Raw genomic sequence first — 13,907 nt, 5'->3', positions numbered from 1 at the left:
AGAGAGTGTGAGCAAGAGCAGAGGAGCAGGTTTTTAGGACAAGTGGGCTGATGCCGTCTTGACCGGTTGCAGATTCTGAGTCGAGGTTTGACAGCAAGATCTCTACCTTGTGAGAAGAAGAGGACACAGAGTCCATGGACAGCTGGGTGCGACTGGGTAAGGTGGGTTCAGAAAGTGATGGGTTTTGGACACAATATTTAGATGCAATCACGGAGTTTAGACATTCAGCCTTTTCATGTGCAGTGTCAGCAGTGCGGCCATTTGAGGTAAGGGAGGGGATGGAGGGGGGACATACATCAGAAATAGATTTGATTAGACACCACCAGGATTTGGAGGAGTGAGAGAAGTTTGAGAGTTTAGAATTGAGATTAGAAAGATTAGAAATTGACTTGAGAGGGGGTTTCCCATGGATGCCCCACAAGTACATAAAATTTTTCATCTGTCTGTCTGTTCATGTTTTTTGCAAAGACCGCTGGGCCGACAACCACCATATTTGGCACACAGACCAAGTCAGACCCGGGCATTGTCATCAGGCTATTTTCATCCACCACCTCAGCCTTTAAAGGCCCTGAAGACCCCGAAGATGCTTTAGACCCCAAAGACATTGAAGACCCTTTAAACCCCAAACACACCGAAGACCCTTTGAGACCCCAAAGACCCATATGACTTTTAAAGACCCATAACACTGTCCGTCTGTGAAGCCATGTGACTATATGTCTATTAATTACATACTATTGCCATGTACCTTTTAAAACTTTCGACCAATTAGACTGTTGAGATGCCTTAGACCTTTGAAGACTCTTTAAGACCCTTTAAGATCCTAAAGACTCTTTGGACCATGAATACCCCTTCGGCCCCTAAAGACCTCTAAGACCATTAAAATCCCTAAACCCAAAAGACCCTTTTTTTTTTTTTTTTTTTTTTTTTTTTTTTTTTATACCTTGGTCGAGGCTCGTATGAGAGCTAACACACAACTCACAGCAAGGAGGCATGAGACAAGAGGGGCGGGAGTGGAAGGGACAAAACATTGGGGAACAGACACAGGTGAACTGTGGAAGGGAGAGGGATGGGGATGGGACGGGGAACATGGCGAGGGGAAGATGGACATTAAAGGGACTTTCAGGAAGGAAAGCAGGAGAATTGAAGGAAGTGGGCTTGGGTGGATTATCGGGGGTAGAAAAGATCGAGGATTTGGATGGGGGAAGATAAGAGGTGGTGGTGAACAGCTGTTTTGAAAGCCTGAAGGGAAGAATGGGAAAGAATAGAGTGAGGAAGTTTATTCCAAAGGCGGGAAAAAGAGGAATGAAAGAGTGAAGATGAGCAGTGATTCGTGATTTTGGTAGTTTTACCAGAAGGGGGTTGTTGGCGGACCTTGAGCGCCCTGTGGAAATGTGGTTGGGACAAATCGCAGAGAGAGCAGGGGGGCAAGGCTGGAGAGGAGTCGGTAGAAGACAGAAAGACCACCGACCAACCTGCGGTGATTGAGTGAGAGGCCCAAAGACTCAGCTTCATTGCGGGAGATGCCAATGATCTTAAAAGCCCTGGTTTCGACAGCGTGAAGTCGAGAAAGGTGGGAGGCAGGAGCACCAGCCCAGAGGGGAGAGCAGTACTCCATCAGGCTACGGACAAAAGCTTTGTAAGTGGTCAGGAGCTCAAGAGGGCCGAGGAAGGACTTTGCACGACGGAGGATTCCCAGTCGGCGACTGGCTTTTGAGGCAAGGTTGGAAATGTGACTTTCCCAGGAAAGGTCATGGCAGATAGTGAGACCCAGAAGCTTGAAACCCTTCAGACCCTTTTAATCTCCATATGACCCATAAGATCTCGAAAACCCTGAAAACCCCAAAGACCCTTTAAGACCTCAAAGACCCTTAAGACTCCGTACATCTGTGAAGCCGTCTGTGAAATCATGTGACTATATGTCTATAAATTATGTACTGTTTGAACGCCAGTTGCACCCTGACTACATGTATGTCTATTAATTACGTGCAATTGCAATGTTCCTTTTCAACCTTTCGACATTTTAGACTGTTGAGACCCCTCAGACCTTTTAAGACCTTGTAAGATGCCCAATACCATTAAGACCCCGAACGTCATTCAAGATCCTGAAGACCCCCAAATCCAAAAGGCCCTTTAAGAGCCCAAATACCCAAAGACTCTTAAGACCCTTTCAGACACAGAAGTCTCTTAAGACGTCAAAGACCCTGAAGACCCCAATGGCCCTTGAAGACCCCAAAGACCCTTTAAAGATCTGAGTTGTTATAGGTACCATGTAAACCTGTACTAACCTGTTTCATGGTCGGGTTGACAGCAACTAAACCATCTCCCCCACCAGGTTTCCTGGTGATGAGGGTGCATGATATGGACACCCAGCAAGATTAAAAACAAACCTTTCAAAGGGTTTGGAAGCTCCTTATAAGCCAACAGCCATCCATATCTAGTGCCCAACTGTGTCTGCAGATGTCCTCCTGCAATTGCGTCACTTTCTATTAGGAGTTTGGTGGCAGGATTTGCACTCCAGCCACTGTAAAACCCTTGATTCTGCAAAACGTTTGAAAAGCACAAAAAAATCTGAAAACCCACTCCGTGGGAATACCTCCAGTGCAGCTGCTCTCCGCAGGGCAGCTCACCACATGATGGGATTAGGGAAAAGCCTTCGGGACCCCAATTTTTGATGATAGGAGGAAAACCATGGGGGTAACCTTCCCAGGTCAGATTGTGGTAGTATGTGTCGTGGTGGTGCTGAGGTGTCGTCCACTAGACGGCTGTCTCCTTGGGTTAACCTGAGGCGGTCCCTTCGGGTGGGTGCCTGGAATGTCCTATTCTGAAGAGAAAATGATCACCTGTCTCTGCTAACATATGTGCTCGTGTTTGGACATCGGTATTGCAGCACCCTATGAGGTTTGGAGACAGGATTGCAGTGAGATCATGGCGGGTGGTTACACATACTATTGGTCTGGTCGTTCTGATGGTTACCATGCCCAAGGAGTTGCTGTAGATGAGTCCAATAAGCTGACTCCAATGATAATTGAGGTAACACTGGTCAACAAGCATATTATGAGATGAAGCATTCATCACTCCTTTGGTGTCATGTCCCTGGTCTCTGTATATGCTTCGACTGAGGTGAGTGCTCTCACTGTGAAGGACGCATTCTTTGCCATGCTTGAGTCTGGAGTTGATCAGTGCCCCAGGTGAGATACTCTTCTAGTCTTGGGGGATTCAAATGTATCAATTGCAACTGATAGGGATGGTTATCAGACATGTGTTGGTCCCCATGGGTCTGGAACTGTGAACCAGGATAGCACTAAGTTCCTTGACTTTGCAAGAAGTCATGTACTGAGGGTGGCTGGTTCATGGTTTCCGTGCCCACAGGATCATCGCTGGACTTGGTATCCCAACGCTTGTGGTGTGGCAAAAGAGATTGACAATGTGCTCCTTCATGGTCGCTGGAGGATGATCCAGAACTGCAGGGTCTACCAGAGTGCTCAGTTCCTCAATACTGACCACAGGCTTGTTGTTGCAACTCTGAAGTTGCAGCTTAAATCCGGGAGAATGGTACCATCCCAACTGAGGCTGGATGTTGGCAAGCTCAAGGATGAGAGGGTAGCTGAGGAGTTTGCGAACAGACTGAGTGGAGATTTGGGGGGTCTGGGTGCTTTGGGGAATCCTGAATAGTTGTGGAGTGCCTTCAAGACCACCATCCTTGATGTTGCCGGTGGATGTCTTGGAACTCACTGTTGGGCGAAGAAGAATGGTAAAACTACGTGCACTAAGGGTGGGCAAGGAGGCCTATGTGCGTGGAATCTGTGAGGGGGTAGAGAATCACCTGTGGTCAAGTGATTCTCATCCTGCTTACAGGGGAATTCGTACATTGCATTCGTCCAAGCCCGTCCCTCGGTGCACTGCATTTAGAGCAGATGGTGGTGGGCTCTTGACAGAGGAGTCCAAAGTGAAGGACGGCTGGGCTGGCTACTTTGAGCAGCTGCACCAGTGTGATCCATCAGCTGTCGAGTTGGATGTCAGGGGTGTTACTATCCCTCTTGCTGACCCTCCAATCACCTGTGATCCACCTTTGATTGTGGAAACAGACTGCGGTGAACCGCTTGAAATGGGGTCAAGCTCCTGGGATCTCGGCATCCTTGCGCAACTTCTCAAGGCTGGTGGAAATGCTGTACTTGTGTCATTGCATGCAGTTCTGTGTTTTGCCTGGAATGCAGGTATAATCTCAACAGGGCATTTAAGATCATCGGCATCTCCCGCAATGAAGCCTAGTCTTTGGGCCTCTCACTCAATCACCGCAGGTTGGTCGGTGGTCTTTCTGTCTTCTACCGACTCCTCTCCAGCCTTGCCCCCCCTGCTCTCTCTGCGATTTGTCCCCACCACATTTCCACAGGGCGCTCAAGGTCCACCAACAACCCCCTTCTGGTAAAACTACCAAAATCACGAATCACTGCTCATCTTCACTCTTTCATTCCTCTTTTTTCCCGCCTTTGGAATAAACTTCCTCACTCTATTCTTTCCCATTCTTCCCTCCAGGCTTTCAAAACAGCTGTTCACCACCACCTCTTATCTTCCCCCATCCAAATCCTCGATCTTTTCTACCCCCGATAATCCACCCCAGCCCAATTCCTTCAATTCTCCTGCTTTCCTTCCTGAAAGTCCCTGTAATGTCCCTGAAAGTCCCTGTAATCTTATCTTCGCCATGTTCCCCGTCCCATCCCCATCCCTCTCCCTCCCACAGTTCACCTAATGTGTCTGTTCCCCACTGTTTTGTCCCTTCCACTCCCGCCCCTCTTGTCTCATGCCTCCTTGCTGTGAGTTGTGTGTTGGCTCTCATACGAGCCTCGACCAAGGTATACAAAAAAAAAAAAAAAACTGACTGGAAGAGGGGTCTTGTTGTCCCTCTCTGGAAAGGGAAGGGAGATCACCAGGATTGCAACAACTACCGAGGGGTGACGCAGCTCTCAGTGCCGGGCAAGGTCTTTACTCGGTTAATTCTTGATAGGATTCGCCACCATATGCTTGAGCACCAGCGTCCAGAGCAGTCAGGCTTTGCTCCCAAGAGGTCAACGATTGACCGTATCCTTGCCCTTTCAGTCCTCACTGGATGCAGACGAGAGTTTCGGGAGGGACTGCTTGCAGCCTATGTTGATCTCTGCAAAGCATTCGATTCATTGAATCGGGATGCCCTCTGGAGGATTCTTGGTCTTCATGGGGTGCAACCAAAGCTGATTAATCTGATGACTGAACTATACTCTGGAACTGAGAGCGCTGTGAGATGTGGTGATACCATCTCTGACTTATTTCTCGTTTGTCTGGGGTATGTATTGGCCCCAACACTTTTCAATGCTTGTATGGACTGGATTCTGGAGAGGATGTCAGAGAGATCATGCTGCGGTGCATCATTTGGGAATGTCAATATCTCTAATCTTGATTTCACAGATGATACAGTCATCTTTGTGGAGTCTCAAGATATCCACTTGGGGGGTCTTCGGGGTGCTGAATGAGGAGTCTGAGCCACTATAATACGGGTTTCCTGGACTCTGGAGAGGATGTCGGAGAGATCAAGCTGCGGTGCATCATTTGGGAATGTCAATATCTCTGATATTGATTCCGCAGATGATACAGTCATCTTTGCGGAGTCTCCAGATATCCTCTGGGGGGGGGGGGGGAGGGGTCCTCTGGGTGCTGAATGAGGAAACTGAGCCACTGGAATTATGGATTTCTTGGGTCAAAACTAAGATCCAGGCTTTCAATGACATCATGGATGCTGGTATCTTGTTTATACCTGTTTGTGGCAAGGATGTTGCAGTCACAGAGAGATTCACTTACCTTGTCAGTGATATTCATGTCTCTATTAGCTGTGAGCCAGTGGTCAACAGATGTCCGGGTCGAGCCTGGGGAGTCATGGATTGGCAGGATCATGGGTGTGCTGCTGCTGGTACCTGTGTGGGATGACGGAAGTCTGAGTCGTCAGGTCATTCATGCTTCCAGTCTTGCTCTCCGGACGTGAGACTTGTACTCTGACCAGGGATCTGAGATGGCGACTTAACTTCTTGGCTCCAGGTCTCTTCAGAGAATCCTTGGCTATTGCTGATCAGACTTTGCGTCCAACAAGCAGTTGCTGAGAGAGACTCAAATGAGATTTGTTACCTGCATTGTCCGTGAACATCAGCTGCGGCTGTATGGTCATGTGGCTCATTTTCCTGACACTGACCTTACTCACCAGATTCTCTCAGCAAGGGGGCCTCATGAGTGGAAGAGGCCAATGGGATGACCGCGTGCCTCGTCGTTGGGGCAGGTTCATCAGCATCTCAAGGAGATGGTGATGGTCCAGGCATCTGCATGGGGGATGGCCAGACGGAAGCTCCTGGAGTACCAGTGGAAAGTGGACACAGCGATGCGCTTCTCCAGTGCATGCTCCCATTCCTGACCTGACCTGTCCTGACTCTTTAAGACCCCAAAGACCTTGATGATCTCGAAGTCCATGAAGACCCTTTTGACCCTTTCAACTCCTCAGACCTCTAAGACCTTTAAGACCCCTCACACCATTCAGGCAGATTAGACTTCTTGAATCCTTGACCATTTAGAACTTTAAACTACTTGGATCCTTTTAGACCCTTTTTACATGCTTGAAAGATTAGACCCTTTTGACTCCTTAGATACTAACTCGTATTGGAATGTACCCTTTAGTTGAGACCATCTATAAGCTTTTAAGCACACACCCCACAAAGCACACACACCGACAGACCATTTAGGGTGGTGGGCTTTGGATCCAAGGGTCCTGATTTCAAATCCCACTTAGCTGTTGAATTAATACAAGATGGGGTTAACTCAGCCTGTCATCCTTCCGAGGTCGGCAAAATGAGTGCCAGCATGCTGGTGTACTGTGTCGGAGTGGTTATCCATCCAGGATTGTACCCAATAGCCAAGGGGACTGCTTAAGCAGCACCAACGCTCTGCACAGAGTATGGTCCCAATGTCCTCCTCCTCCACAAACATCTATAGTCTTCTTGCAAAACACAGACCATACTTTTTTCAGAAGGTAATGTGCAAACTCTACCCATCCAGAAGGTGGGTGTGGGTACTCTGCTGTCTAATATACTGTATATATGTAGAAGAAAGTTTCTTTGTTTGTTTGTTCATTTATGCATTCTGACCCCGCAGGAACCAATGTGACCAAGATTTGCATGGCCTCTTCTTTCATCCAGAAGAAGGTTGATTGTTATTGGATTTAAAAAAATTTGCCCCAGATAAAACCAGATAATTGACCTTCAGGCCATGATTGAGTCTTGTGCTTATCCACTGCCTGCGTTTTTTATCCCGGGAGCGATCGAGCAACATGTATTGTGAAGATCATGTGTTGAGGTTGCAGTGATTTGGTGTCAACAACACAAATTTAATTATTAGAGCGTATCATTGACTTTCCCCAGGCAATGCCGGATACTTCAGCGAGTATGGAATAAAGTATATCGGAGGAGAAGAAAAACTAGAAAGAGTAAAGAAGCTGAATGATAAACATCAAAGGTTTTTAAATGAGGTGATGATAAGCTGCCACCTTAAATGACTGAAGGGAGGAATAGGACTAGAGCCCTCAACGGATCAAGAAATGCAGATGTGATGCTGAAGCTCCAGCCCAAAGTGGGAAACTATATTTCATAGAGTTCCTCCTTCATTGTTTTGTATGTTAGGAAGCATTAAAGAGCATCAAGGAACTTCCAAAGTTGGCTGAGGATGTCATGTCAGTGGCTACCACTTTGAGGCCTGCATTGAAATTTTGTCGACACCGGAGAAGTCCTGGCTCATGGTGGTGCCCAGAAACTCCAGACTTAAACTTTCTAAGTGTTTGAACAGAGAAGTTTGGGGGACAAGCACATCACCAGTCGGGAGATTGCATCACCCCCTACAGCAGGGATTTCCAACCTGTGGTACGCGTACCACAGGTGGTACATTTGGACTTTCTCGGTGGTACGTGGCGTGGTACGTGGCAGCGTGTTTTTTTTTGTTGTTTTTTTATTTTTTAAACGCAGTTTTTCTGATTTTGCCAAAACGAAGTTTTTGCAAGATATGTTAGTCAGCTTGTATGTTTTTTTTTTTGTTTTTTTTTGTTTGTTTGTCTGTAATCACGTATAAAAAATTCTGCAGAGCACAGTTATCATTGGAAATTTTTGTAACTTCGCATATCAGAGGCCTATAGAGGTCCTTTTCAGTGCACAAAATTTTGAAGGTGAAGGTCAAAGGTCAAGGTCGCTTTGTCGCAAATCAGGGGAGTCGACGAAACCATTATTTTTTGAGTAATTTTGATCGGATCGTCTTCAAACTTCATGGAATATAGTTCATGGTCCGGCGGTTAGCTGATTAATTTTTGGTGGCGATTGGCCTTGACCTTCATATGTTTTTTTTTTGTTTTTTTTCTTGTTTGTTTTTGGTCTGTAATCATGTATAAATCACTCTGCAGAGCACAGTTATCATTGGAAATTTTTGTAACTTCGCATATCAGAGGCCTATAGAGGTCCCTTTCACCGCATAAAATTTTGAAGGTCAAGGTCAAAGGTCAAGGTCACTTTGTCGCAAATCAGGGGAGTCGACGAAACCCTTATTTTTTGAGTAATTTTGATCGGATCGTCTTCAAACTTCATGGGAATATAGTTCATGGTCTGGCGCTCAGCTGATTAATTTTTGGTGGCGATTGGCCTTGATCTTCATGGTTAGCGCCTCAGGTCAAACATATTTGACCCCAAGGTCAAATTTTCAAGTTTTAGGAACCATATCATGTAGTACCTCAAATTGAACACCTCTATGAGTGCTTTCTAGATATGTCAAGCTTGAGACATTATGACGTCATTTGGTGACGTTATGAAGCAAAAGCATATTTTTCATGGTTACTCTGTAGAACGATTCTCATCGGAATCTCTCGTAGGCAGATATTCCTCAAGGAGTCGCTCCTGGTTGATAGCAGCTTTGTTCACCTCAGTGTGACCTTAAAGAAGTCACACGTGGTCACCTTTTGGCAAGATACGGGTCACCCTGCGGGTGACATTGGTTTATTTTATTTTACTTCTCTCTCATGCAGCTTGTGCACAATAATTAAATTTATATCGAAAGTGGCTGTACACTGACAGCTGTTTGTTATCGGCCATTGTGCACAAGTCTTATTATTCGTTTTGTCTCTACACGCCACACTGTCATCATTGCTTATTGCCCGGCTTATTGTTACTATTATCGTTCACCAGCATCATGTCAATGCGAAAATATTCGGAGAGTTATCTCAAGTTAGACTTCACTTCCATCCAAAAAGGTGAATTAGAAGCTCCACAGTGTGTGATTTGTGGAAAAGTTCTCGGCGATCAATCTATGAAGCCAAGTCTATTGAAGCGCCATTTTGATTCTGTTCATCCTGAACACAGCGACAAGGACCATGATTTTTTTCGTCGGAAGGAAAATGCCATGAAAAGAGCACGCTTCGAAGCAGTTTTCAGTGTGGAATAAGAGGCAGTTTTCAACAGCAGTCCACGGCAGCCGTAAAGGCATCCCACTTAGTTGCACTGCGAATTGCAGAACAGAAAAAACCTCACACCGTCGGTGAAAGCCTCATCCTTCCCGCCACAAAGGATATCGTATGTCTCATGCTGGGAGAACAAAGCGCCAAGAAGCTCAATTCTCTTTCATTGTCAAACAACACAGTTCAGAGGCACATTGAAGAAATGTCAACCAATGTTCGTGACCAGGTGGTGGCAGAAATCAAGGCATCTCAATGCGGATTTTCTATGCAATTGGATGATGTGGCAAATGATGTCAACTGATGTGGCAAATTGTGCCCAACTGTTAGCGTTCGTTCGGTACGCGCATAAAGCCAAGTTCAAGGATGAAATACTATTTTGCCGGCCGCTTAAAACCACAACGAAAGCAAAGGACATTTTCGAAGAGGTGTCTTCCGTCTTTGATCAAGTTGGGCTGTCATGGATTGATCTGAAAGGCTGTACTACAGATGGTGCTCCAGCTATGTTGGGGTGCAGATCAGGTTTCCAAACGCTTGTGAAGGCAGTAGCTCCTGAAGTGCGCGGCCTACACTGTACGATCCACCGCCACGCACTCGCAGCCAAGGAGCTCCCCAAGCCATTGACTGACATTCTCTCAACCATGATCAAAATTGTGAACCATGTGAAATCCCAGGCTCTCAATTCGCGACTTTTCAAGAAACTTTGTAAGGATTTCGACTCCGACCATAAAGTTCTCTTATTCCACACTGAGGTGAGATGGTCATCCCTTGGAAATATGGCGGAGCGCGTGTTTGAACTGCGAGCTGAGCTTCGTGAATTCTTCGAAAACGATGGAAAACCAAAGACTGTCGATTTCGTCGCTGCTTTGAACGGCCCCGACTGGGCATTGCACCTGGCTTATTTGGTCGACATTTTCTCTCAATTAAACACCCTGAACAAGTCTCTTCAGGGGACTGGCGCGACTATCATTGACTTCATAGACAAGGTCAAGGGATTTCAGGAAAAACTCCGTCTGTGGAAGACGAATATCGAAGCGGGAGTGGTGGTCATGTTTTCTTGCACGGCCGATATTCTTCAGAAGCGTGAAAAGAATCCCCCAAGGGAGTTCATACAACTGGTAAAACATCACCTCGCTTATTTGGATGAGGAATTAAATTCATATTTTCCGGATCTCAAGGAACTGTATCTGAAAATGATTCACAACCCATTTCGCATGAATGCATTGGATTTGCCAACTGGAACAGGACTGCAGGAAAGCTTGATTGATCTCCAGAATGACTCCACAGCCCGAGATCAGTTTGACGAGATGAATCTTGCGGACTTCTGGTGTGGAATGTTGGGGTCTTACTCTAAGCTAGCTGCCCTGGCTGATCATTCGCTCATAGTATTCCCATCTACATGGCTGTGTGAAGCTGGGTTCTCGTCAGTCGTTATTCTAAAAACAAAACAAAGATCCCTACTGGATGTTGAACATGATGTTCGGTGCGCTTTATCCAAAACAAAGCCTGACATCGACCTGCTTGTGAGCAAGAAGCAGGCTCAACCATCCCATTGACTGGACATTTTACACAATCAAATAGGTACTTACTGTATCATTCTTTTGTTCAGATCAGATTGCTCAATGTCATAGTTGTGAATTGTTGGTATTGTTAAACTCCCCATTGTCGTATCTGTATCGCAAATAAACACTATTTTAGGTGAATTTTGGTACAGTGGTACTCGGTGGGACCACGAACATGTGAAATGGTACCCCAGTAAAAAAAGGTTGGGAACCCCTGCCCTACAGTGATCATGCACACACACACACACACACACACACACACACACACACACACACACACACACACACACACACACACACACACACACACACACACACACACACACGTGGCCTTTACATTTTTATTATGAGTAAACTTACACATGCAATTCTGACAACTCCTAAAGCCCCTCCCCCACTGAAAGTCCCTCCCAAATCTGTCCCATCTTTACTTCCCTCCACCCCCACTCCCACTCCTCCTCACCATCCTCCTGCTCATAAAAGCAAAAGGGATATTCCCACATCGAAACAGCAGAATATTTCATGATTCCCGCTCCCTTATCATGTGATCATACTTCACAGAAACCCATCACGGTCACCTGTCAAACTCACAATTTAAAGAGAAAATAGTCAGAAATAATAGCAAGGATCTGTGTAACCTCCACAGCAAAATTACTGCTTGAGAGAATGCCACATAGTTATTTGGGCGGTGTATAAACAACAGAGCGCTGCCTTGATCACTGAGGCCAATCTTCACAAGGCCCTTGATGCCTCTTCTTCTCCTTGTCTTCCCTTTATAAGGGTTGAGATCCAATGGCACCAAGCTTCTGTCTTGCCTTGACCATGATACTCCTCCCCTTCCCCCTGTCCTCAGCCAACTCGGCCAACTTACCTTCCTGCTTACTAGCCTATGCTTGACTGTGATACACCTTCACTTTCCCCTGTCCTTAGCCAACTCTCTCCACTCTTTGCTGACTCCCACCTTACTGATATCCCTCCTCACACAATCCTCCCATTCCCATATCAACCGTGGTCTCCCTCTTTTCCTCTGACCTTGCTCCCTCAATCTATTTGCTCTCTTTGCCATTCTCTCTGCATCCCCCAAGAGGATATCTAGAGACTCCGCAAAGATGACTGCATCATCTGCGAAATCAAGGTCAGAGATCTTGACATTCCAAAATGATGCACCACAGCTTGATCTCTCCGACATCCTCCCCAGAATCCAGTCCATAGAAGTGCTGAAAAGTGTGGGAGCCAGTACACACCCCTGACGAACTCCGGTAACAACTAGAAATAAGTCAGAGATGGTATCATGACATCTTACAGCACTCTCAGTTCCAGAGCAGAGTTCAGACATCAGAGTGATCAGTTTTGGTGGTACCCCACAAAGACCAATAATCCTCCAGAGGGCATCCTGATTCACTGAATCAAATGCTTGACAGAGATCAACATAGGCTGCAAGCAACCCCTGCTGAAACTCTCGTCTGCATTTGGTGAGGACCCAAAGAGCAAGGACACAGTCAATCGTTGACCTCTTTGGTGTAAAGCCTGACTGCTCTGGACACTGCTGCTCAAGCCGATGATGGCGAACCCTATTAATAATTATTCGAGCAAAGGCCTTGCCCAGCACTGAGAGCAGAGTCACTCATCACTAGTTGTTGCAGTCTTGGCGATCACCCTTCCCTTTCCAGAGGGACAACAAAGCCCCTATTCCAGTCAGTTGCGATGATGCCTGTGTTCCAGGCAGAGCACATTACTGCATGCAACAACACGAGTGCAGCATTTCCACCAGCCTTGAGAAGTGCAGCATGGATGCCACAGATCCCAGGAGCTTTACCCATTTTAACCGGTTCACCGCAGCCTGTGTTTCCACAAACGAAGGTGGACCACAGTTGATTGGAGGGTCAGCAGTAGGGATATTAACACCCCTGACATCCAACTCAAAAGATGGTTGGTCAGCCTGGCAAAAGCCGCTCAATCTAACCGGCCCAGTGGGCCTTTACTTCAGACTCCTCTCTTAAGAGCCCACCACTCTCTGCTCTAACTGTAGTACACCGAAGGACGGGCTTGGAGGTATGCAATGCTCGAATTTCCCTGTAAGCAGGATGAGAATCATGTGACCACAGGTGATGCTCTACCCCTTCAAGGATTCCTCGCACATAGGCCTCCTTATCCACCCTTAGTGCAAGTACAATTTTACGCTTCAGCCAGCTGTACAGCTCAGCTCTGCAATTCAGCCTGACCCTGTGACTCTGGGCAATGACATCCAGTGTCCCTTGAGAGACAAAATTCTTCTTCACCCTACGGTGAGTTCCAGAGATATAGAGCACTAAGGTGAGATGTACAGCAAGATATTTCAAAAAGTTGTGGACGAGTTATGACAAAACTAGGAGGATGAGTTGGTTAAGTGACACGAACAAGCTGATTAGATTTTAGTTAAGGTCTGGATTCAGATCTGACCTATCAGTGTGATACAAAACGTAAACTGTTCAGCCTGGTGGAGGTATGCGCTCTGCCGAGTGCCGTCCGTTCTCATTAGATTTTGGGTTGAAAGGTCATGTGACCATCAGCTGAAAATAGCAAATTTTCGTTCCTACAATATCTTCTGAACCACCAAACAGATTTTGACCAATCTTGGCAAAACTATGGACTGTAATACAAAGATGAACTGATTAAATTTTTGTTTTGGAAGGTCAAAGGCTTAAGGTCAAACGCCCTTTAATTGAAAATTGTCACGAGCCTTGTGAACACATTACACTTCATTATAAATTGTTACGAGCCTTGTGTTTGATTATATTTCTAAACTAAAAAAAAACAGGTCGATTGCTTTCATAACAGCTTCAATGCAGCAATATATGAGCCAAAGTTGG

General features: G+C 46.3%; 1 protein-coding gene across 2 annotated transcripts in view; it reads right to left on the bottom strand.

Moving 5' to 3' along the window:
• LOC147027827 (sodium/calcium exchanger 3-like) overlaps positions 1–13,907 on the bottom strand; it is a 102,207-nt gene that overhangs the window by 42,347 nt on the left and 45,953 nt on the right. The gene's annotated exons all lie outside the window — the stretch shown is intronic.

Source organism: Eptatretus burgeri, chromosome 4 (assembly GCF_056783735.1).
Source record: "Eptatretus burgeri isolate ZD-2024b chromosome 4, Ebu_testis_v1, whole genome shotgun sequence".
NCBI lineage: Eukaryota > Metazoa > Chordata > Myxini > Myxiniformes > Myxinidae > Eptatretus > Eptatretus burgeri.
The sequence above is the reverse complement of the archived record's forward strand: the minus strand, read 5'-3'. Positions and strand labels throughout refer to the sequence as shown.